Here is a 25,089-nt window from a genome sequence, read left to right as displayed (position 1 = left end):
CTGAGTTAGTGGGAGTTTTGCATGTTATATATTCATATCTCCCAAAAGTGGCATCTCAACATCTTTTCCCTCACTAATACACCAAAAACTCAGCAATGCCCTGTGGTTTAGGGAAGCTGGTTGCTTTCCCTAGGCCTCATCCTACTCCCACTGCAGTCCATGGCAAAGCTCCAGTTGACTTCAGAGGGACTGGGAGCAGGCCCTCCTTGACTGGCATGTCTCTGCATTAACTAATAACTGAAAAGTGACAAGATGCAGTGCAAGCCATGCTCTCCTTTCCGAAAGCATTAGTGCCATGCCACGCCCAGCTCCAGTCTGCTTGAGCAGGGCCCAGGTCAGCAACTCTGAGAGTGCCTGGGCCATTGAACTGGGCCCATGATTGCAAGGCCCAGAATTTACTGTGGAACTGTGCCCCCACACCCATCTCAAACTGCTCTCTCTTGCCAGGTAAGTGGGTTCAGTCCTACTGAAGGAAGGGGATGAGATTCAGAAATGAGTCCTTCAAGAGGATGGAGAGTGGAGTGTGTATTTCCTAAATCCAGGGGGCTCAGGTTATTATCACCACTGAGCTCAGTTGCCATCATTACACTAGCATTTCCCTCACCTGCTCCTGAGGAGGTGGGGGCAGGGCCATTATGACCCAGAGATCCTTTGTGGCTCATGTGTGGCAACATTCTCTGATGTGGGCCCTGGTGCTGAGCTTGCTCACTATCCTTTGTGTCCTACGGAAGAAGTCTGCTGAGCTCTCTGCTTAACCTTTGGGCTGGCCCAATTAGATACGTCAAATCTTTCCATAAATTCTCACGTATTTAATATGAAATAAAAGCAGTGAAAGCTTTTGCTGCAATACATCCTGGGAAGGCGAAAGCTCATAGAGGCCTTTCTCCTGCACTCTTTACTGAACAATGACATATGTCCTTACAGTGCAACAGAATTCTTGGTTGAGGTGTAACAAATTTTACAAGTGAATGGGAAAAAATGTATGGACTAATGTTTCAGCTCCCTTTGTCTTTGGAGTCTGATGTGCAGACTCTGAGGAAGGGAAATCAATCTAATCAATCAACATTTCTAAAGCACCTATCACTGTAGTGTCTCACTGCTGCATGTCAGTTATAAAAAAGCACGGAGGATTGTGGGCTGTTGAATGTACTGCCTAGTTGTTTCCTTCTTGTCATGGTCTTTTTTTACACCGGGGGAGGGAGGAGGGGGGGGTCTGATGAAGGCCAATGTGAGTGTCCGTCTGTTGTTTTCAGAAGGGTTTCCAGACTGCAGAGAAGGTTCTACCTCCTACTACCTCTAGTTTGTATCGTGGCTACGTTAGTTGTAGTAGGTTGGAAGAATACAGCTGCGATGGTGGGTTGCTAAATAGTTAATCCTGCCATTTTTTCCCTTGCACGTCTAAAAATTGCTAAAGAGCAGGCACAGTTTGGAGGGCGTGGACCCCATTCCAGTTGTATAGTTAATGCTTCTCTTTAAGGCTGGTAGAATGGGGTGGGGAAATTTTGAGTAACAATTCAATATCAATCAGCTGGGCAATTAGAGACAGTGAGCAGGCCAAGGAGCAGATGGGTAAGAAATAAGATGCTAGCTAGCACATTAGCAATAACATTAGACGTAGCAGTCAGGAATAGTGTGGTGAGATAACGATGGCTGTGTCAGACAGGTTGCCGGATGATGAGTTTAGAAGGCACTGATAGCACAAAGGAAGCCTGAAGGAAAGGAGGAGAAAAGACAGAGAGACCAGTCCTGCAAGGCACTCTGCACTTTCAACGCCCACTGAAGTTGGGACTAGATGGTGTTTAGTGCCTCACAGGGATCCAGATCACAGAGAGTCTGAGAGGAGACAGAGTTCAGAGAAAAGGGGAGAGAACTGGCAGCTGAGAGAGCTTAAAAGAGGTCCTGACAGGAGAAGCCTCAGGTCAAGGAGTACTGCCAAGGGGTTCAGCCCTGTGAGATCTGTCCATCCCAGATGCAGAGCGTATGAAAGTGTTTTACATTTTAATCTTCCACGCTGCCAGATATAAATGTATCAGCTTTGAAAGACATGTTTTAATTGCATTCTGAATAATTTCTAGACCTGCCTTGTTCTGTTTGGCTTGCTGCCAGGCTCATACATAAACTGCCTCCTCAAAGCCTGAGAACATTAGCTCTCAAGGTTTTTGTCATTCACCTGGCAAGCTTGCTCTTCATAGCGAACCTGTGTGCATCTGTAATACTGGTCTTGAAGAGTGAACTTGAAGAAAACATTAAGGGATCCAGCCTCTCATTGACTTGTGGTGAATTTCAGTCAGTAACTTGCATTAATGCTAATGGAGGAAAATTGGAACCCAATATGGAGCCAGCTGGAAATGTGAAGTTTTGCTGAATGGGAAGGCTCCAACTGAGCTGCTGAAATGAAACATTGTGTTCAGAACTAACTCACACCATCAGAAATCATGATCACATTTGGAACAGGGTTGTTATTTTGAGAGGGAGGGTGTTAGTGGAACTTGGGAGTGACTGCACCAGTGACAGGTATAACTGGAAGTGGCAGAGGAAGAAAGAAGAGCAGTGAGGTTATGTATTATGCACTTTTAAATTATTCTTTTCACTCCAAAACAGCGAAAAGACTAAAGCACAAGCAAAAGTCCCAAAAGAGCAACTTGTTTTCCTTCCCAGAATATCTCCATGTCCCTGCAGAAGACATGAGGAGCCCCATTTCCAATCTTCCATATTTAGGGATTATTTGCCATGAAAGGAAAAGAGTAAAAGGGGGGCGGGGGTATGCTAGACTCTGTATGGCAGAAGGCATGGATACAAGAGTGGGAGAAGATCATAAAGGAGGTGGTTAGTGGTGCAGCTTGAGCTGAGCATGTTTCCTTAATAGCCACCTGCTTGTGCTAGATGCGCTCTTCTTATTTAAAAAAAATGTTTTGGAAATAATGTGGCTGAACCTTTATATTGTACTTAGATCGTTTAAGTAAAGCGTAGACTGTGACTGTAGATACATTCCTGAGCAAGAGGTGGTGTGCGAGCTGCACCAACCCAGGCGTAGCCCCAGGAGATGTTATGACTCAGAGAAACTCTTCTGAGTCACAATTCCATTCCTGCTTCCTCCTTGCTCCTGGGGCTTAGTGATTTGCTGCTGGCCTATTTGTACAGCCAGTTCTGGTGGCTCCCTCCCTCCCGCGACCAACACAGCTGTGCTGGTCAGTGTTTGGGGGCGTGAAACCAAGACTATCCACTCTCCACCCCTCTGTGCACTCCCCACCTGCTTTCCTTGGGGTGGGGAAAATAAGTGGGCTCATAGCCCCACTTACTCCTGAATGCCTGGACCCAACCTCTGAGTGGCCCATCAATGGTTAAAAGGGGAGTTCTTATTTATGTGCATAGGCATGTTGCCCCAAACCAGAATCTAGCCCTTAATGAACAATTAGGTTTATTCTCCTATTGATTTGCAGGGATTATGCAGACACAAATTCTCTGGATTATGAGAATCATTAAGGAGTCCAGAGTAACCTCTCCGTACTTTGTATCCCACTCAGAATCATAAAACTCCTGTTCTCAAGTGCTGCTTGTTTTTCCCTAACATCCCATTGACAACTAATAAAAACTTTCATGTATCCAAAGAGCCAAATACTTGTTGACACTTGTTCCATGAAATAACATACCCTTTGAACACAAGTGGATTGATTGTAGTGATTTGAGCTGGGATGGGTTCATTAAGTAAGTATTAGACTCAGTCTGTGGGAATTTACGTTTTGCATCTTGCTTAAAGTAAAATAATGTGGTTGCCAGCAGTAGATATATCACTTACCATTGATCTTGTGTTTCCTTTGAGCTCAGTGTCATAAAATGGCCATAAAATGATGCTCCCATTCTAAGTTCACATCTACCATCCCCCAGTGATGGAAGTTCCACCACACCGTAGTGACTGTGATTTGTTTCCATTGGAGAGCCCTCCCATTACACCCATTATTGTATTTATTGATGGGAGGTAAATCAGAGTTCCTGGTCACTTGAGGTGATGAATCTCATCTTTCCTACAAATCTTTGTTTGACTGGAGGTGGGATGGGCAATCGGTGGAAGCTGATAGGTGGGTGAGGAGAAGGGGTGTGGCAGGGTAATAGCGGAGGTGGGGGTGAGCAGCAGGAGAGAAGTTTCAGTGTGTGTCAGGGGCAAGCAAGAAGGTAGGGGGAGGAGAAAGAGCAGAGAACTAGAAGTCAAAGGAAGAAAGGCATTGTAGCAATATAGGGCAGAGGAGGGGTAGCTTGTGTCATGAGGGTGAAGTAGAGAGGCAGGAGTAGCAGATCAAAGGCAGGTAGGAAACTGAAAAGGTGTGTGGAAGGTTGGGAGAGGAATGCAAGAGGGAGTCCTGCTGTCCAACAGGAGTTGAGGCAGCTGCCAGCTGGTAGAGGAGGTGGGAGTGGGTGGGTTGGAGGAACTTTGTGTACCAGCAAGCGGGAAGAAGCAATATGTTGGTCAGTGGGTGTGGGGATGGTGGAAGGAAGGAGAAATTGGTGGGGGAAGAGGAGAGAGCCAGTTAGAAGCGGGAGCTGCTCTTCGCTCAGCTGATAAAGTCAAATGGTTTCAGAGCTCTGGAGTGCTGCAAATCCATTGATCTTGAAGCAGTTCCAGTAGAAACAGTGTTAGCCTTAAAATATACAGAGTCACAAGAAATGGCATGGCCCAGTCTTGCTCAGGGTGTGAGCTGAGCTGACTGAAAACATTTCCACAACTTTTTTCTTTGTCTGAAAAAGCCATTTTGTTGAAACTGAAATGTTATGCGGAAACAGACTGGTTTTTACTAAATTTTCATCAGAAGGGTTTTCAAGTTCAAGATGGAATTTCTGGTGTGTGTGAGAGAGAACCAGACCAGAATAGCCAATAGACAGGTGGTTAGTACACTCACCTGTGATATGGGACACGGAGGGTTAAATTCTTGCTCTGCTTGGTGCAGAGCTATCTCTTTTTCCAGCCCAATGAATGTGCGTTTATACAAAGTGCAACAGCTCCAACAGGAGAGATTGAAAGGGATGGAAACTGACTCTAGAGTCCACCGGTTGGGTAATCAGCAGGGAGTCCCTGCTCTGCCTGAATGAGAATAAGGGCTTGAACCTGGCTCTCCCATGTCCCACCTGGCTATGCTGGGGTGGTAATTGCTTTCTCTCATTTTCTGGTGAAAAATTTCAAAAATTTGACATTTGTTTTCATTCCATATCATGACGACAATGTCTCATTGTCATCGTCAATGTCTCCTTAGCATCACGACATGGAATGAAAACAAATGTAGACATCTCAGCATTTTTTGTGAAGTGGAATTCTTGTTTTCTGGCAGCCCTATGTATGAGTGGCAGAGACCTCATGGTGAATTGTTCCCTTCCTTTGCAGACATGCTGCAGGAAGGGATGAAAGAGCCAAATGAGGAGTTCCAACGCTTCTGCTGTGTGCAAGACCCCCCAAAGCAGGGCCTCAAGCATCCACTTGCTTTTCTTGTGCTTAACACCAGCCATGTCCAAATCATCATTAAGTGGCAAACCAGAAAGAGGGGCAAAAAGGTCCCATTTCCCAATGTTTATTCCTCTTCCCTGGTCAAATTCCAGTTGGAAAATTATATTTTGCCTGCTTGACTTCTCGGGATCATCTCACTTCAGTTGCTAATGCAGGGGTAGTAGGCAGTGAGGCAGTTACATAGCTATCGTAACCCAATTTAACTCTTGTCTTGTCTATAGATTATATATTGTTCTAGGCTGGGTAAGGTCTTACTCCGTGCAAGTGTTTGGTGCTATATAAGGCTCCAATCCTGCAAACATTTATACACATGCTTAACTTTATACATGTGGACGTCCTACTCACATCTGCAGGATCAGGGTCTAAGTTGTTAATACTAATTAACAATTAATTAATTATTCCAACTAGGCACTAATGCTAACCTCTTGTTGATAGCTGGACACCCAACAGCATGAGTTAAGAGCACATCATCAGCTTTAAATAAGACTATCCCTTTCTTTCTATGGCTGGTGTCATACAAATTGAATGCTATTATATTTATTTATTGATTGATTTGCCAACGAACTACTTCCCCTCCCCCCTTTATTTGAAAACAATAATATTCTTTTCAAATTTGTGTTTGTAAATTTTGTGTGATTTTGGTGCTCGTAAAGGAGAGTGATTAATAGTATGGGCAAGAGCCAAGCCTAGTGAGAGCAGGCACTGTACAAAGCTTTCCCACACAGCTCAGTGCCAATACCCTTCAGTTTTGACCTGTAATACCCAGATATCCCAGGCCTGGGCCTCTCTTGAGCAAAGACTGCTAATTGTACTGAAGTGTATGCTGGTTTTGTGATCTGGACAAATGTCCACTGGGGACTCCGCAGAGATCACATTGCTGCTATTTTCAGCTCCTATTAATTTATAAAGGACCAAATCGATTTTTGATAATTAAAATAAACCATAAGTTGCTCCTGGGTTGACGTTTTCTCTGCCAAGAATCAACTGAGGTATGAATCCCTGAATAGAGGGCTTTTTAATGGGAACAAATTACAGGCTCTATGGAGATAAATAGCCTCACTCCAGTTATCTAGTTATGTAAGTCTTAACTATTTAGATATTGGAGTTTATTATTAGCCCCTTAATATTACTTTACTTTTACCTGCGATTTCAGTGATATTTTTCTGCTAACTAGTATAATGCCTCCCTCCCCTATCCCATTCAGCTGGAGATTTTCAGAAGCTTCAGAATAAATTACTCACGTTGGCCTAATCGTCCTTGCAATTTTTCTGTCCCCTTTCTCAAAAATTGACCATGTCCAGGTCTTTTAATGATTGTAACCTCATATCTTTATTTGTGTGTGTGTGTGTGTGTGTGTCACTTAAGCACATGTTTTTGTCTCATTGAAACATGCTTTGCTGAACAGGGAAGGATATTGTGCACATATGTAAATGCTTTGCTGAATTGAAGCATGAATCCTTCCACATTCAGTTCTGCATTGGCCTTACTGTCCTTCTGGCTAAGAGCACACCAGTGCTATGAATGAAAAGAACAATATGAGGTTCTGTCTTCATGCCAGGGTCTGGGCACACTGACCTGGGTGATCCTGTGATGACTTGGACCCTCTTATTGGTTCCCAGGTGGAGGTGTCTCCAAAATGTCCAGTAAGGTGGGTACTTGATGGCTGTGACTATGGTACAAGGGTGTTTTTAATGCCATCTGTGGATGTACGCTTTCCCATTAGAATATAGTACCTGCTGGAATGCTGCTACTGGGCTACAAACACTGATTTGCTTGCCTTGGAATTTCAGCCAGGATACAAAATATTTTGATGTGGAAGCTTTTGGGGGTGATTATATCACCTCACTTCTTTAGCTCCCTCAGCAGCTTGGATGCTGTGGAGGCAGCAAGGTTAGCTACATCCACTCTAGCTACCTTCTCTGGCAGAGGCACTGTTCGTGTATAGTGGGAGCTGCTCCCACAAGAATGGGGTGGTGGTAGAGATTTCATAGGGTGGGAAGTAAACTGGAAAATGACTATGTTTGTTAGTCTGTAAGGTGCCACAGGACTCTTTGCCGTGTTTGGAAAATGAAGTGATACTGGAGGCCCCTTAAAAGGCAAAAGAGCAGTGCTAAAGGTGAGGCCGTTGTACCTCAGATGGGCAATCTGTGATATATAGAGTTTTAGTCATGCCATGTTTAAGGACTCAGCAATATAGGAAGATGCCCCAGTCTTGTCCTAGTGTAGCATCAGGCAAGTGAAAGCACAGTTTCACAGTTCACAATGGTGCTAGCATTCACTTTTTAGGACTCCAGTATACCTCAAATGCAGAAGTAATTTTAAGAGGTTGTATATGGTTTTAATGAACATGCAGCACGCTTATTGAAAGTAAAATACCTTGCTCTAAGCAGAGGTCATTCAAGGCTCAATAGGATAACTCTACTGAAACATCTAAAATAGATGACAGGAGGACTGGTCCTGAAAGAAATCAGAAAGCCTTCTCTACAGACATGCACAAATCCCACCACACTGGGGGGAAAAAGGACACCAAGCACAGAGAGGAATTCAAGCAATTAATCCTTTACTTAAAGAATAATAAGCAGCCAGATTTTACACACTGAAAGTGGGAACAAGGTAAAAGGGGTTAAAAACTAAAAAGCAAGGACAGCAGACACCAATTAACACAATGCTAATTGACAATTTCCCCAAGCCTCCATGAAACATGCCAGACCTATTTCCCCAATTACTAATTAAATCAAACCGCATACACAATACTAATTTCCCTAACTTAGGGAGCTCAGCAGACAAATAAAATGTGAAACTAACTTAAACGTGTCATCGAAGTACAGGGAAAAATAATGAATTAAATTTTAAAGAGAATAAACTTTTGCACTGGATGAATATGTTAAACTTCTGGCTTGTTAAAGCTTGAGAGACCTCAGCAGTCCGGTTCCACTCCCAATTACACACAGGCAGGTCACAAACTAATATACAACAGTCTCCTATAATGCATGCTTTCTCCCTCTGGGGAAGCAATCACCACCCACCATGGAAGTGAAGTATAAATTATGCTATTTAAAAATTATAAAACACCATCTTAATTCCAATGAAAAACAAAGGAAGAACTTTTCTTTATAACAGTCCCCATGGTCTTTCAACCAGTGTCTGGCTCTGTGAAAAATAGAAGGCAGCCACTTAACCACACAACTCCGAGCAGAGTCAGCCCATACTGGCTGGCTCTCACATTTCTCACAGCCTCCCCCATGCCCTCCCCTCTTTCACTAGCCCTCTGGCCTTCTTTCTTCCTCTTCTCCTAGAGGTGTATACTTCAGCCCTTTTATCACAGTTCCAACTGTGCTCCATTCAAGAGTTGTCATAACCCTTTTGGGTAGCCAAGCAATGGAAGCCAGAGTCTGATCTGAGGAATGCTGGTGTAAACAGAGTTACTCTGGATTTTTTTACCAATGTAGCTGAGATCAGAAGCTAGAACACTAGACACCATCCTGACTGAAACCTAGGGATTTAACCCACCGCAACACTGCTGATTAACACGATGCACACTGTTGGATGTGAGAAATTATTAACATCCTGGTAGGAATATTATAGAAGGCTTACCTTCTGTGCTTCTGATTACCAAGAACATTTTCCTGAAAAACAGTCAGGAAAAGGATGCTTTATTTTACATTCAATAAAATAGAGATAAAAACCAGACAACCTGCATTGTTTGGACAAACTGTGAGCCCAATGATCCTATTTCTGGCGAGAAATGTGGGAGAGGGGAGAAAATGTGAATGCAGCAAAATATTTTACGCTTTATGCTATGCTGTCTTCTAAGCTGAGGCTCATAGATACCATTAGAGACAGGTATGCTGTTCTGCATTAAAAACTTTCAAGACTTACCATTTGACTGACACTGGAGATGCATTATCACAAAAGATGCTGCTTGTCTGTCCTTGTTCTCACTCAGGACAAAGGCAGGCCGGGGAAGTTCAGTCGCAGGCTGATCTAGGCAACTCTGTAAACGAGGAGGACAGCTCAAAGTCTTCTAGTTCATTGTGATTTATCATAATCACTGACCCCTCCCCCAATGTGAAATAAGAATGAAATAGCAATGGGATAGGTTAATGCTGATAATTAAAGAGAGTTTAAGACTAAGTGTCAGACTGAACTATGCATGTAGGTGGCTGGAATAGTTGTTTGATGTGAAAGTCAATGAGTGAATTATTCAAAGAGAGTGATTTTCAAATGATAATTTTAGGTTTTACATAACTGATTTTGATTTATTATAGCAGCACCCAGTAGACTGCTATAGCTACAAGGGACTATCAGCACTTCCATTATATACCCCTCTTTTCCAGGGATATGTATTTGGCCATAAAAACTCCCTTTAGACCCAAAGTTAAGATGAACAGAGTCAGTTCATAAGCACTTTGTGTCCCACCCTCCCTACAAAAGCGCACACAGTTTGGATTGGCTCTTTGGATTCTGCTGGGGATTGGTGTTAAAGAAAGAAGAGAAATGTAGTCATCACGTGTTGGTGCTCGTATGTAAATGAAAAAAAAGGTTTTAATTTCAAACAAAATATTTTTGAAAGAATTTAATCTATCATGTGGTCTTTAGGGTAAATATATTTCTGGATACATTAAACTACTTATGAACGAACCACCAGATTTTCACTTACTTATTGTGATGTTAGCCTGTATGTGAGATTCTTGGCAATTCACTTGACCGTATATGAAAGTATCCTAAGAACCTTGTAGCATTCTTTCTTTGTTAGCAGTCTTTCCAAGTCTTTTCTGTGAATGAGTTCACCGAGTTCATATGATTATTTTTATCATTTACAAAGCCTGTTGTTCCTCATAGATTTGTTACACAGAAGCACATAAACCATTATACACAGTCAAATAAAGAAACACAGGTGTCCCTTGAAAGCAGGGTGAATGAGGACTTCAAATCAATGTCTCTATGTACTCCATAATGCAATGTTGCAAGCAATAACTAGAGTAAAGGGTAAAGACTAAGGGCCAAATTCAGTTACACTGGGGTGAATCTAGAACAACTACACTGACACAGGGTCTGTTCCAAAGCCCATTGTAGTCAGTGAGTGTCTTTCTGTTGACCTCAATGGGCTTTGAATGAGGCCTATAATTCCTCTGACTTCCAGGATGTTGGTCTGAATCCAGATTGGGTCTTTCATGAACACTGCTACAAGCTGACAGATGTTCAGAAGTGTATATTCTGTATGGGAGATGAAATGATATTCTCCACTCTATGTAGGTGGGTGTCCACTGCCACGTGCACATAAAACAGTTTCATATTTAGTACCAGTTGGTGTCTTTGTTGGCACTCTCATTAAAAAGGCCAGAACCTGAAAGATAACTGCAACAGAATGGTCCACCCAGAACAGAGTGGAGGTGGGAGAAACTTGCACTGAGGCTGCCTGTACTGTGGTGAAAGACATCAGTTCAGTGGAATGGGGGAAAAGGAAGAGGACTAAGTGGGGAGAGAAGCTATGTATTCGGGAAGGGAGGCCCTCTCTAGGATACCTTAGGCCATGCACACTACAAACTTTGGTCAACACGAGTTACATCAGTGTAAAGCGACCTTATATTACTCATGCACATGCATACTTGGCTCCTTGCGCTGGTGCTGTGCATACTCACCAGGAGTGTTGTGTAGGTAGGTACCCCAGCCTGCCACTCGCCATCATCCAGAGCACCCACTGGCTTTTGGGAATTTTTGGCAATGCGTGGTGGAGCAGAAACAAGTTGTGCAGCAGAGACTGGGAGCAAAGGGTCAAGTTACCATCAGGCAACTTTCCCTAATGTCATCCATATCCCAGAATTTTCATGCCTTTTTAAAAAATCCCACACACCTATATGGCACATCTTGTTATTTGCCATCTCTGACAGAAGCATGGAGCTCTCAGAGCTCTGCACTCACATCATGAACGTTGCAAACACATGATGAATGATTCTCTGCTATTTGCAGAGCTGCAGGAAGAACCACAGCAATGGAGGGCATGATGCTTTGAGGACAGATTGCTGAGGGACATTATGAAAAACAAATCAAAGTTGGTGGTGGTGTTCATGGAATAGCTGCAGATGGCGGAGCACCATTTCTGGGCCCAAGAAATGAGCGCTGACTGGTGGGATCACATCGTAATGCAGTCTTGGGATGATGAGGAGTGCCTGCAGAACTTTCGGATGCAAAAGGTCAAATTCCTGGATCTGTGTGCTGAGCTCACCCCAGCCCTCCAGCACATTGACAGCTGAGAAGCAAGTGGCAATTGCTCTGTGGACACTTGTTATGCCAGATTGCTACTGGTCAGTGGGAAATCATTTTGGAGTTGGCAAATCCTCAGCGATGATCGTTGTTGTACAAGTGTGCAGGGCCATTAATCAACTCCTGATATGCAAGACTTTGATTCTTGGCAATGTGCAGGACACAGTGGATGGATTTGCAGGAATAGGGTTCCTGAACTGCGGTGAGGTGATAGACGGCATGCATATCCCTATTTTGGCACCAGCCCACCTTGCCAAAGGGTATATCAATAGAAAAGGCTTATGGTTATGCAAGCTTTGGTGGATCATTGGGGACGCAGCTAAAGATAAAACAGGCAGATGTATTGTATTTGCAGTCACAGTGAAAAGTGAAAGAGAAGTTTCGGAACTCCCTTTCCTTGTTCCTATAAACTTTTAAAATCAGACATGCTTACTGACACTTCAGCTTTGGTGTACCTCTGCACAGCACTGCTCTACACTCCCAGCCATAGTGAGTCTGTCTCACCGGGGCAAATGCCGGGCTAGGTGGGAAATGAGAGGAAAATTGGTTGGTTGCATGAAACGATAAAATGTTGGTCCCTAATTCCATGAGTATGAGTATTTTCCACAGGCAGCGGTGACTTTAACTGATATCTCATTCCTGAGGGTAACAGGCACACAGAGCACAGCTGCTGTGTGCGTCCCAAAGCCACCTGAGCCCATGAGCCTGTAGTCTGTTTACTGCAACGGTGCCTGCTGAAATCATCTCAGAGTGGGAATGTTTCCTACTTTTGGAGGAAGAAATAAGGCTGCCATCCCTAGAAACCTCCGGGAGAGGATTGCAGAGTACTTCCATGAAAGTTTCATCGAGATCTCTCAGGACAATATATGGGACATCCCTATGTACACAAACAAACTGCTCCACATGGCCTCTCCTGCCAAACCCTACAGGGGAATGAAAAGCAGATAATGACTTTACCTCTGTGTTGTGCCTCTACCTCTTCTCGTAAGAATAAAATAATGAAAAGTTGATACAGGTGTCCTGCTAATTTGGGGTTGTGCTGGGCATCATCTTTATTTTTAAACATTGTAAAGAAAAATGCATGCACACCCTAACCCAGGGTTCCTTCATCGGGCTCGTACGTGCTTGACTGGTGGAACTGACTAGACTGGAGTGGAGTCTTGAACAGGTCTAGATGCTCGCAGCATATCTAGACCCCCGCCCCCATCATGTGTCCCCCCACTTCCTTCTCTTCTTCTGTTCTTGACAGAAGTCTGTGTCTTGGACTCCACTGAGGCATCCACGGTGGTCTTTGGGGTGCTGGAGGGATCTCCACCAAGCATGACAGTTCATTGCAGCTCACTGTAAAAGCAGCAGGTCTGTGGCTTGGCACTGGATCAATTGTTGCCATCCCTGTGGTATGTTTGCTGCAGATCCTTCCCTTTCATGCTGATCCCTGTCATATCCCTTCATCTGCATCTCCCGTGCAATCTTTATGTAGATGTCCACGTTTCTATGACTGGTCCATAACTGTGTCTGCACAGCCTCTTCTCTCCACAGGCCCAGGAGATCCAGTCCCTCCTGTCTGCTCCAGGTAGGAGTGTGTCTAGTGTGTGGAGCCAGCATGGTCAGTTGAGCACTTGCTCACAACAAGGGAGAGATGCTAGGTGTGCTCACCAAGCTGGGCAATCAGGAAAAGACATTTCAAAAATACGAGGGGGCTTTAAAGGGGGGCGTGCTCGGCTTCCTGTCCCTATGATGCCTGGGCAATGGAGTTCACAGTTGTGACTACCATAGTGGTCACTGTCAGGCATTGTGGGACAGCTGCTGGAGGAGTAGTAGGATCAACATAGGTCATACAGTGTCTACACTCACACTGTGTCAACCTCAGTAGGTCGACCATAGTTCAATGTCATTTGGGGAGGTGTTTAGTGTGTCACCATAATGGGGTGCTTATTTCACCCAGAGACAAATTTGAGTGTAGACATATGCACCAATAGGTCGATGAAAGATGGCGTATGTTGACCTAACTTTGTGGTGTAGACCAGGCCTTAGCATGCAACAGAAAAGTGAGTAGATGAGATGGACAATATTGAAAATATGTTGAGGACAGGATTTCCAAAAGTACTTACTGTTGTCCTAAAATCCCCATTAACTTTAACGCGTGCAGGGGCAGGCCAATTCTGAACACGTTTGAAAATCCCAACTTTAAAGTACTGTTTTTGTGCACAAAAGGGCCTGCATTTTTCCAAGTCATTTGGCCCATCCCTACAAAGAAGTAGTCTAGAAAAGCTGGTGAAAAGGAACATGATTATGGTTAGCACTGGGTGAACTTTCAGATGTTTAGGGAGTTGGTTCTAAGTATTCAGAGCCTTGGATATTTGTTTATCTGAACCTTATTGGAACCCGTTTGGCCTGAAAAATCAGGCTGTACATTTTCCGTGATGAGACTGTCTCAGGGGATTCTAGGTACTTTCTGTTTCAGAACATTCCAGAAATACTGCAAAGGCACCCTGGGGTAGTTGTGCTTCTGCTCTTAACCACAAACAGGAAGTAGAGGATGGTCTGAGAGACAAAGTTGAGATCTGGATGCTTGGGTTCAGGGCGTGTATTTGGGTCTCTGGTTCTGTTTCAGGAACATTTTCATCAAGAAATAAAAAGGGAAGCAACTGAAAATAGCTATGGGCCAGATTCTTCCACATTTACTCTGCAAGTATTCTTCCCTCCCCCATTGTTTTTTTAGGGCCAGATTGTAAACCCCTTACACATCCTGGTGATCCGTTATTCACACAAAGGATCCCATTAAACACAATGAGACTATTCATGAGAGAAAGTGCTCACACGTATGAGTAAGGGGTTAACAGTCTTGCCCAATGGGACAATTTGCAGCATGAAGTGTTACTTGGCATGAGTTAGCTTGACACTTTTCCAAACCCAGAAGATGCTTTGCCTTGGGTTAAATTTGCAAGATGGGTGAGGAAAGTTCAGGTTGGTTCTTATTCCATCCCTACCAACTCACGCACCTGGCTTGCCAAAAGTCGTGAATGCCATCCTCTCTGTCCTGGGTCCCACACTGCAGCCTGCTTGTCCCAGGGGCTGAGAACTGAGCAGGATTTATTGCTGTGTTTTGCAGTTTGCATCTCTAAGTGCTAGGAGCCTCTGCTACAGTTGGTCTTCATGCCCTGGAGACAGCTTTTCCTCTTCCTCCCTGCTGCTCTGACTGGCAGTTGTCCCTGAACTCCCCTGTGGCTGTAACTGCTCAGCATGGGCAGCAAACAGGGGGAGGAAGAGGACACACTCTCCCACCCATTCTCACTAGCAGCAGCAGCCCCCACCCCCATACCTCAGGGGAAGGAAATGAGAGAAGAAAGAGGGGGAGGGAAGGCAAGAGAGTGGCAGCCACAGGCACGAAGGAGAAAAAGCCTTAGGGGGCAAAGAGCTAGAGTGGGAGGAGGAGAAAAGAGGTGAAGCCATGTGGGGTGGAGTCACAGGATGCCAAAAGGGGAAGTAAGAGGGAAGGGGAGAGACAGGAAAGTCTTAGATATGTCTTCACTGCGAGCACTCTGCACCTGGGTCTGAGCACTGGTAAGACCAGCCACACTGCAAAGCCCCACCCGAGTTACTGCGTCCTCCTGACTGGTGCTGCGCTCCCCCACGTGTGCCATAAGGACTTCTGTGGGTGTGTCCCATGCTCCTTCGTGCTGCACTAAGCTGAGCTGCTTTGTGATTCTTTCCCAAGTGAAGGGTGGGAGAACTTGTCTGTGCTTCTGGGCACATGGGTGAATTGTGGGGAGGTGTTGGAGGACTATCAGCAGTTGAATGACTTAGCTGGTTTATTAGCCTGAGAGTAAAGCAGCACCTGGTCTCTAACCCACACCCCAGCTGGGCTAGCTAGCCCAGGGTGAAAGCCCCATGAAACACAAGTGAGAGTGATTTATGTGTGGAATGGAGGTGGGTTAGGAGCAACTCATGAGCCCAGGTTAACTCTGCAGTGAAGATAAGCCCTTAAGGGGAACATTAGAGGGAAGTGGGTATAGGTGACAGGCCTACTGAAGGGAAGACCTTCCTTCCACCTGCCACTGGAGACAGCCATAGAGGGTAGGCATCTTGCTAGCCCTCTGCTGGAGAAGGCAACAGCAAGCAGTGGGGATGCAGAGCCTGATTTGGGAAATGGGGGCCATGAGTAAGAGAGGAATGTACTGCTATAGCAGTAAATTGTAACAAGGAAGCAGGAGCAGCCTGAAGGCTGCCTCAGTTTTGAGGCTCTGATTATTAGTTCTGGTCAAAATCTTAAGGTATGCTGAGCACCTGCTATTGCCTCTCATTTCACTGGGAGCTGCCAGTGTCCAGCACCTGCAGGATTTGGCCTATAAAAAAAGGCAACCTGAAACTCGCCAAAATTGACACATGATCTCTCTTATCGGGGGCTCTGTTGGCCCCCCAAGCCCTCCCTGGCCTTATTTGGAGAATTGTCCCTTGCAAGTGTTTTCCCATGTTGGCTTCACCATAATTAGGAGAGTTGTGGTGACAGCTCTCACAGTTTGTAATGTGTTAGCATTTGAACCACAGAAGCAGATTTGGGCAATCTTTTTTTCTTGTAGTTTAAAGATTGGTACCATTATTGTTTGTATTCCAGTAGTGGCCAGTGTATTCCAGTAGATGGCCAGCCCTCTGTGGAGATAGAGGTGGTTAGGGACTATTTAGAAAAGCTGGACGTGGACGAGTTGCATCCGAGAGTGCTGAAGGAATTGGCGGCTGTGATTGCAGAGCCCTTGGCCATTATCTTTGAAAACTCGTGGCGAACGGGGGAAGTCCCGGATGACTGGAAAAAGGCTAATGTAGTGCCAATCTTTAAAAAAGGGAAGAAGGAGAATCCTGGGAACTACAGGCCAGTCAGCCTCACCTCAGTCCCTGGAAAAATCATGGAGCAGGTCCTCAAAGAATCAATCCTGAAGCACTTACATGAGAGGAAAGTGATCAGGAACAGTCAGCATGGATTCACCAAGGGAAGGTCATGCCTGACTAATCTAATCGCCTTTTATGATGAGATTACTGGTTCTGTGGATGAAGGGAAAGCAGTGGATGTATTGTTTCTTGACTTCAGCAAAGCTTTTGACACGGTCTCCCACAGTATTCTTGTCAGCAAGTTAAGGAAGTATGGGCTGGATGAATGCACTATAAGGTGGGTAGAAAGCTGGCTAGATTGTCGGGCTCAACGGGTAGTGATCAATGGCTCCATGTCTAGTTGGCAGCCGGTGTCAAGTGGAGTGCTCCAGGGGTCGGTCCTGGGGCCGGTTTTGTTCAATATCTTCATAAATGATCTGGAGGATGGTGTGGATTGCACTCTCAGCAAATTTGCGGATGATACTAAACTGGGAGGAGTGGTAGATACGCTGGAGGGGAGGGATAGGATACAGAAGGACCTAGACAAATTGGAGGATTGGGCCAAAAGAAATCTGATGAGGTTCAATAAGGATAAGTGCAGGGTCCTGCACTTAGGATGGAAGAATCCAATGCACCGCTACAGACTAGGGACCGAATGGCTAGGCAGCAGTTCTGCGGAAAAGGACCTAGGGGTGACAGTGGACGAGAAGCTGGATATGAGTCAGCAGTGTGCCCTTGTTGCCAAGAAGGCCAATTGCATTTTGGGATGTATAAGTAGGGGCATAGCGAGCAGATCGAGGGACGTGATCGTTCCCCTCTATTCGACACTGGTGAGGCCTCATCTGGAGTACTGTGTCCAGTTTTGGGCCCCCCACTACAAGAAGGATGTGGATAAATTGGAGAGAGTCCAGCGAAGGGCAACAAAAATGATTAGGGGTCTAGAGCACATGACTTATGAAGAGAGGCTGAGGGAGCTGGGATTGTTTAGTCTTCAGAAGAGAAGAATGAGGGGGGATTTGATAACTGCTTTCAACTACCTGAAAGGGGGTTCCAAAGAGGATGGCTCTAGACTGTTCTCAATGGTAGCAGATGACAGAACGAGGAGTAATGGTCTCAAGTTGCAATGGGGGAGGTTTAGATTGGATATTAGGAAAAACTTTTTCACTAAGAGGGTGGTGAAACACTGGAATGCGTTACCTAGGGAGGTGGTAGAATCTCCTTCCTTAGAAGTTTTTAAGGTCAGGCTTGACAAAGCCCTGGCTGGGATGATTTAACTGGGAATTGGTCCTGCTTCGAGCAGGGGGTTGGACTAGATGACCTTCTGGGGTCCCTTCCAACCCTGATATTCTATGATTCTAGTGTCGGTAGACCCTATCAAGATTGTGTTGGTTGCTGTGTTTACATATAATAAGACACAGACCCTGACCCAAACAGTTTGCAGTCTAAATAGGCAAAACAAAGGATAGAAGAAAAGAAATAATATCCCTATTTCATAAATGTAGATGGGGTACAGACAGATTAAGTGGCTTAAGGTCATCGACAAAGTCCCTGCATAGCTGTGAACTGAACTCAGACCTGCGGAATACCGGTCTAGTGTCTTAACCACAAGATTATCCATCCTCTTCAGAGGTTTAAGCATGTATCTTCCCCCTGAAAAGATGACATCAGAGGGAATGTTATGGTTAGGGGGCTGCAAAGGACATAGAATGAGGCTGCTCACAAAGGGTGAAAAGAGTGAGAGATGGAAAAAAATACAGTACGTAGATGGGCAGAGGACTTCATTAATGTCCATTGACTGGGCTGAGGTACCTGCACATGGTATAGTTAAGGCTCTCCCTTCATTGTATGAATGACTCCATTTAATTTTAATGGGGTTTTGTAGTTACTAGGTTTGGAAAATAGTGCAGAATTCTTGTGAAAAAGCAGATATCTGACCATTTAGCCCATCTGCTTGCACTGGTTCCTTTTATTCAAGGATCCTAAAGACTTTACAAACTGTACAGGAAGTAAATATTATTATCCCCATTTTATAGTCGAGTAACTGACACCAGAGAGGTTAAGTGACTTGTCCAGGGCCGTGCAGTGTGCTAGAGACAGCGGGGACTAGAATCCAGTACTCCTGACTCCCAGGCCTTTGGTCTAACCATTAGAACATACAAAGAAACATAATTACATTACTGCCTTTCATATCACATTAGTGAAAATGGATACTAGTATGATGCTTATTAATATAATCTGATGGGGAATTGCTAATACAATTAGACTTTCACATTTTATTAGTACCAGAGTGAGAATAGACATTGAAGAACAGCTCACTTTAGCAATGCCTGAGAGCAAGGAAGAACCTAGAGCATGTTTCTTTATTTATGAAACAGAAAGAAGCCCAAGCACAATACATGTGAGCACATGGTAATTGGGGCAGGTTTTTAATGTTCACTAACAATTTCCAGCCTATGAGTCTCACCCATAGCCAATAGAAGATTTAAGGCAGGAGCACGGAGTGTTTGATGGCTCTGGTGCAGCTATATTCCTTCTAGATTGGGTGTATTACTCTCACTTTCAAAGGGAACAGGAATATGTGTCCAACTGCTGTTTCACGTCCATGTTACCTAAAAAGTGAATCCCATAGAGCAGTGGTGGGCAACTTGCGGCCTGCGGGCCCACGGGGCCTGTCAGGGTAATCTGCTGGCAGGCTGCAAGACAGTTTGTCTTGCAGGGTCTGCGGTTTGCCGTTCCCAGCCAATGGGAGATGTGGGAAGTGGCGGCCAGCATGTCCCTGTGGCCTGAGTCGCTTCCCACAGCTCCCATTGTCCTGGAACGATAAACCGCAGCCACTGAGAGCTGCAGGCGGCCATGCAAATGTAAACAAATTGTCTGGCAGCCCGCCAGCAGATTACTGTGAAGGGCCGCGTTTGGCCCGTGGGCCGCAGGTTGCCCACCACTTCCACAGAGAGTGAATGGGGGTGTGCCACGCACAGTTGTGCAAAGACCCATCAAAAATGGGCTTTTGAGTTTTGAAAGCTTGGTGATTTCACCTCTAGCTTTGAGCACAAAGGGCCAAATTCACACCCCTGAATATGGCCCGAAGGCTTTTGAGTTTGGACTGTTTACTCACAAGAGTATCCCGTTCTTCAGTGGGACTACTCCTGTGGGTTATGGTTCTTCAGAGTGAATAAGCATTGTGCAGCCCGGCCCTTACTAAATAGCCTCCACATTTCTAATGATGTGAGTCTTAATTAGGATCAAAAGTTTATATGCTTTTCCCAAGCTTTAAAGTATATAGATATATCCCCCATATATTTTTGCCCTTTTATTTGCCTTTATATCCACAATGCATTTTCTAACTGCATTTAAAACCACCAGGCGCAAGTTCTGCGGATTATGTATTGAAATAGTTATCACAGTTCAATCCGCTATAACAAACAATACTGATTATATAGCCGGGATATATTTTGTAATTATAATGTGCTTCAAACTTCTTTGACTGACATGCAGCATATTTAAACAGGGATGATCAAAAATTATGTTCACAGCACTGTCCTTGTCTTCATTTCTGTAGCACAAAAGCTTGCCTCAGTGGGTAGCAGAGACCAGTCAGCCTGGCAGCTGTGCATAGATGGGATTCAGTTTCATAGAAAAATCCTGCTTTTAAATCAAAGACAAGTCAGTTTGGAGAAAGATGTACCTTGTGGAAATAAATAAAAGAGGGCTCACAGTATCATCAGCTGGCCATATTAAATCAAAAATGCAAGCAGTCCATCTTGTACACCCATTCAGCTTCTTATTTATTCTGTTGTAAGATGTAAGAACACCTGCCTGGCAGCCCAGTCCAGTAATAAGAGCCCTTGGAGTGAGATGTCCAAGATAGTGAAATAGTCTTGGACTGCACTCCAAGCCCTCTCTGATGCGTCCCTGGCTGTGTGCCTGAGTAAGGCCTGAAGATGTTAATGTCCTATACCTTCAGATCATATCAATTTGCATCCATTATTTTGCCAAGCAGGGACACCTGGACTGGATGCTCTGTTTTCGTTCAATGGCCTCAGCTTATAAAACAAAACCAACAAAGAGCACGTACTTACTTTAGTATTCTTCTGGAGCTCCTAATAGGGGCTTGAGAGCACTGAAGCACTGTGAGAGCACTCTAGGAAAAAGGATGCATTTTTTAATCATCTTCTTTGTTTACAAAGTGGTGACATTCATTCTTGAATCAAAGCAACAGTCTCCAAGTAGAAAAGTCTTCTGTTTGTTTTAGTAGGTAACCTGCTACTGCCTTAAGTCTCTCAGTGAAACTTTGCACCAAATAAACTTTCTCTTATCTAAATGATGAAAATGATTTTGTACTCGTGGCAACCATTAGAGATCAGAATGTCTTTGGAAAAGTGTTGATGCATTAGGTGGATGAACCAAAACCAGCTACCCAGCAATAGAAAAAGGAAGATTAAACTAAACCAAGGTAAATTCTGTCTTCAGTTTACATGCAACCTGTAATCTGCAATATGCTGTGTTACAGCTCACCTTTGATATAGGGTTGCTTAATTAGTTCTACATTTTTAAGTACATTACCGGATAAGATGAAGACACAAAAGTATCTAATGGAAGCATTCTATAGCCTGCTCTTGCTCTGTAGATGGATCATGTTTATTATGTACGGCAAACATCTGAATTCCAAGTTGCTAAACTTTTGATCAGAAATTGTTTTTCTAAACAGACTCTTTTTGTTTTATTCCAGGACTCTCTGCCTCTAAAATATTATCTATCATAAATATTATCTATCAATATTATCATAGGACTTGAGTTTACTACATCAGCCAGCTCAGTTTTTAAATGCAGTATACAGGGTGATGATTTTATATTTTTCAACTCAGAGAAGCAAGGAGGAACTTGCTGCTCTGAAAAAAAAATAGTTATTACTTCATCAGCGTGGCATTAAGAAAACAGCACCAAATACTGGTGTAAAACTGAACAAAGAACAGAAGTCTGTTCTGGTCGAATATTTCATTTGGCAATACTTTAAGCAAAATAAATGATTTTTGTTAGGTAAACTAGAGTCAAGAAATGTATTAGATGATATATTATTGTCCTCTGTTAATAGCTGCTACAATAAAAATAGTTACACAGGGGGTTTGCGTTTATATCAGGATGCCACTAATAAGTAAAAAAATGCACATGTACTCACACACACACACACACACACACACACACACACACACACAGAGGTTGGTTTATAAAACTTTGCACTTCTATAACACATTTTATCCGAGGACAACAAAGCACTTCACAAATATTAATTAACCATCAAAACACTTCTGTGAAGCAGGTAAGTATTATTATCATCTGTATTTTTACAGAGGGGAAAGTAAGGCATAAGGGAATACAAGCCCACAGAAAGAGAGAGAGAGAGAGAGAGCAGTGAGTGGTCCAACGTCAAATAGGTAAATGAGTGGCAGGACTGGGAATAGAATCCAGGGGCCTGATGGCAGAATCCATTGCATTCACACAGCTCCCACTGAAATCACTGGAAGTTGGGTGTGTACAATCAATGGCATAATTATGTCCCAGGACTCTTGATTCCCAGTCCTGTACTCTAAACCACTATGCTGCTCTCCTTGCCATGCAGTAATATACAAATGCAGCATATACAGGAGTTAGGAAACCTAGTCCCAGTGAATTTAATTGGGATTTGAAAGCCTAACACCATTCGGCTCCTATCTCAGATATTGTGATCAAAGAAATATAATAAATGTGGTAGAAAGTGTCAAGTCTAATGAGTAAAATATGATTTTTGGTGTGTCTAATGTTCTATTGTGTATTGCAAAAGCTCTTGCTTGTCACTCAACCTGTTAAAATAAATAAAATACAGTATTTATATTTGCTATTTCCTTAAACTTCCAAGTCTGACAGTGAAAAGAAAATGATTTCTAAGTAGTTTAATGCGTGGACATTTTCTAAATCAAACTATGAAAATAAGTGGGCTGATATTAAGAGACAAAGATCATAGGAATATTTGCAGCCCATTTTCAAAATGTAAACCATTCCTTGAACGTTTGAGATGAACTACAAATGTGCATGATGAAGGATGGATAAATAGAATGAACAAATACTATTGTTTCGCGAGTTTTGTTATTCTATATCAGTTTTGCTATACAATATCTTCTCATTGAACTCTATCATTCCATTCAGATTTCTCCTCTGGATGCCAACATTCATCACCTTATACATGATTTTGGCACATTGGTCCTTGCGTAAGTAGAAATCTGGCTGCTGGTCCTGTTAGGGTCTGTCATGTGGCAAGACACAAGGTACCAGCTTAAATTGAAAGGTTTCCTTGGCTATCTTCCTGTTTCCTCAACTGGGAGATATGGAAACAACTCAAGCGCAAAACAATCTCTTTCACAGATTTTGTAGTGCAGCTTACTTTTGGAAAAGTCATGTAGCTCCGTAGGCACTGCACACAGAGAAAGGTATTCTCACCAGAAGGCTTGATCCTTTCAGGCACTGAGCATCCTCAATTTTAAAGGCAATTGAGGGCACTCAGTGCCTCATGAGACTTATCTAATAGAACTAAATAAAGACAAAATAAAAACCTCATACGTCTATTGATGTAAGGTAATAAAAATGCTTAACATTTCTCATCTTTGAAGTGCTTTACAAATATTGAGTAATTAATCCAGACAAGACCCCTGTGGAAGAAAGTATAACCCCCTCTTTACACACTGGAGCACTGAGGCAGGGAAAATTATGCCATTTTTCCAGGTCAGAGAGGTATTTGGTATCAGAGCTAGGTTCAGGACACAGGAGCTTGTGAAGTGAAGTTCTGTGCTCAGACCACTTGGCTACACAGCTTTCTGACATCACAGTAGTATTAAAAATACTATCAGAAGATGACATGCTTTTGATACTAATATGACTTTGTAAAGACGAATGCAGGAAACAGACATTTTGTACGGAAAGCATCCATACTGAAAATCTGCAGGTTATGGCTCATAAATCAAAGGTTGTCCCCCTTAAACTAAGGTACCATTTAAAAGAAACATTTTTGCCATGCTTGGGAACTTGGCTATAGAATGGTAATTCCCTGAAAAGGTTAAGTATGGTTTGGTCATGCACATGGATGAGCATGAACCATGTTTTAACTGTGCTCCTGAATTGTGCTACAGACTTGGACCTTATCTGGCATAGAGCGAATTTCAAGAATTTGTTTAAGATGTAGGTCATGCCCATCCCCCTGGATTTCCAAATCATGTTAACTGTGTAGAGGGGCTACTATGTTATAACTGATGCTCCCCGTAGGAGAAATTTGTAGCCAGAACCTAAGAATGAGGATGATTGATGACAAAAAGTAATGTTAGAAATAAAAGTGTATATAGCAGATACTGGTGGTGTTTCCCAGTCATTCTGGCATCATAGGAAAAGATGAATCATAGAATCAGGATCATAGACCTGGAAGGAACCTCGAGACATAGGTGCCCACTCTGTGGGTACTCCAAGTATGGCCGACCCATGGGAAAAAAATAGTGGGTGCTCAGCACCTGCTGGTGGGCCCCGCCGATCAGCTCCTCCCTCTCCCTCCCAGTGCCTCCTGCCTAGCGGTGATCAGTTCTTTCAGTGGTGTGCAGGAGGTGTGGGCAGGAAGAGGCCGGGGGAGGGGGAAGAATGGGGTGGGAAGAGGTGGGGTGGAGACGGAGCAGGGGTGGGAAGAGGCGGGGTGGGGACTTGAGGGAAGGGGTGGAGTGGGGGTGGGGTCTGGGGCAGAGTGGGGGTCAAGCACCCCCTGGGAACTCAGAAAGTCGGCACCTCTGCCTCGAGAGGTCATCTAGTCCAGTCCCCTGCTCTCATGGCAAGACTAAGCATTATCTAGACCATCCCTGACAAGTTTGTTTAACCTGCTCTTAAAAAGCTCCAGTGATGGAGATTCCACAACCTCCCTGGGCAATTTATTCCAGTGCTTAACCACCCTGACAGGGTGAAATATAAATGCTTTTTAATTCTACAGCATCTTCCTTCTGAGAATAAAAAAAAAAAAGTCTTTATATGCATTAATGAAATCTCATACCACCTATGTAAGGTTATTATTTATAATTTATTTTGCCTTAGCACCTTGAGGCCTCAGCTAGGTTGGGACCCTATTATACTAACCACTATTCACAATATAGTAAGTGGTAGTTCTTGCCCCCGTGAGCTCACAAGCTGAAGAATAAAAGGTAGGTATGTTATACTATCCACACTTTACTGATGGAGAAACTGAAGTTACAGAGGCTGAGCCAAAATGTTTGAACTTATTTGCCTTCAAGTTCAGCACTTAAATCCATATTTGGTGTCTAACTAAGCAGCCGGATTTTCAGCGGTTCTAAGCACCTACCATTTCCACTTACTTGAAAATCCTGGGTAGGAAGTCTGGGGTAAAGCCAGAAATAGAAGCCACATTTCTGTGCCCACACCTTAGGTACAAGACCATCTAGGGGTCAGAGTCA

Source organism: Natator depressus, chromosome 3, assembly GCF_965152275.1.
Source record: "Natator depressus isolate rNatDep1 chromosome 3, rNatDep2.hap1, whole genome shotgun sequence".
Taxonomy (NCBI): domain Eukaryota; kingdom Metazoa; phylum Chordata; order Testudines; family Cheloniidae; genus Natator; species Natator depressus.
The sequence above is the reverse complement of the archived record's forward strand: the minus strand, read 5'-3'. Positions refer to the sequence as shown.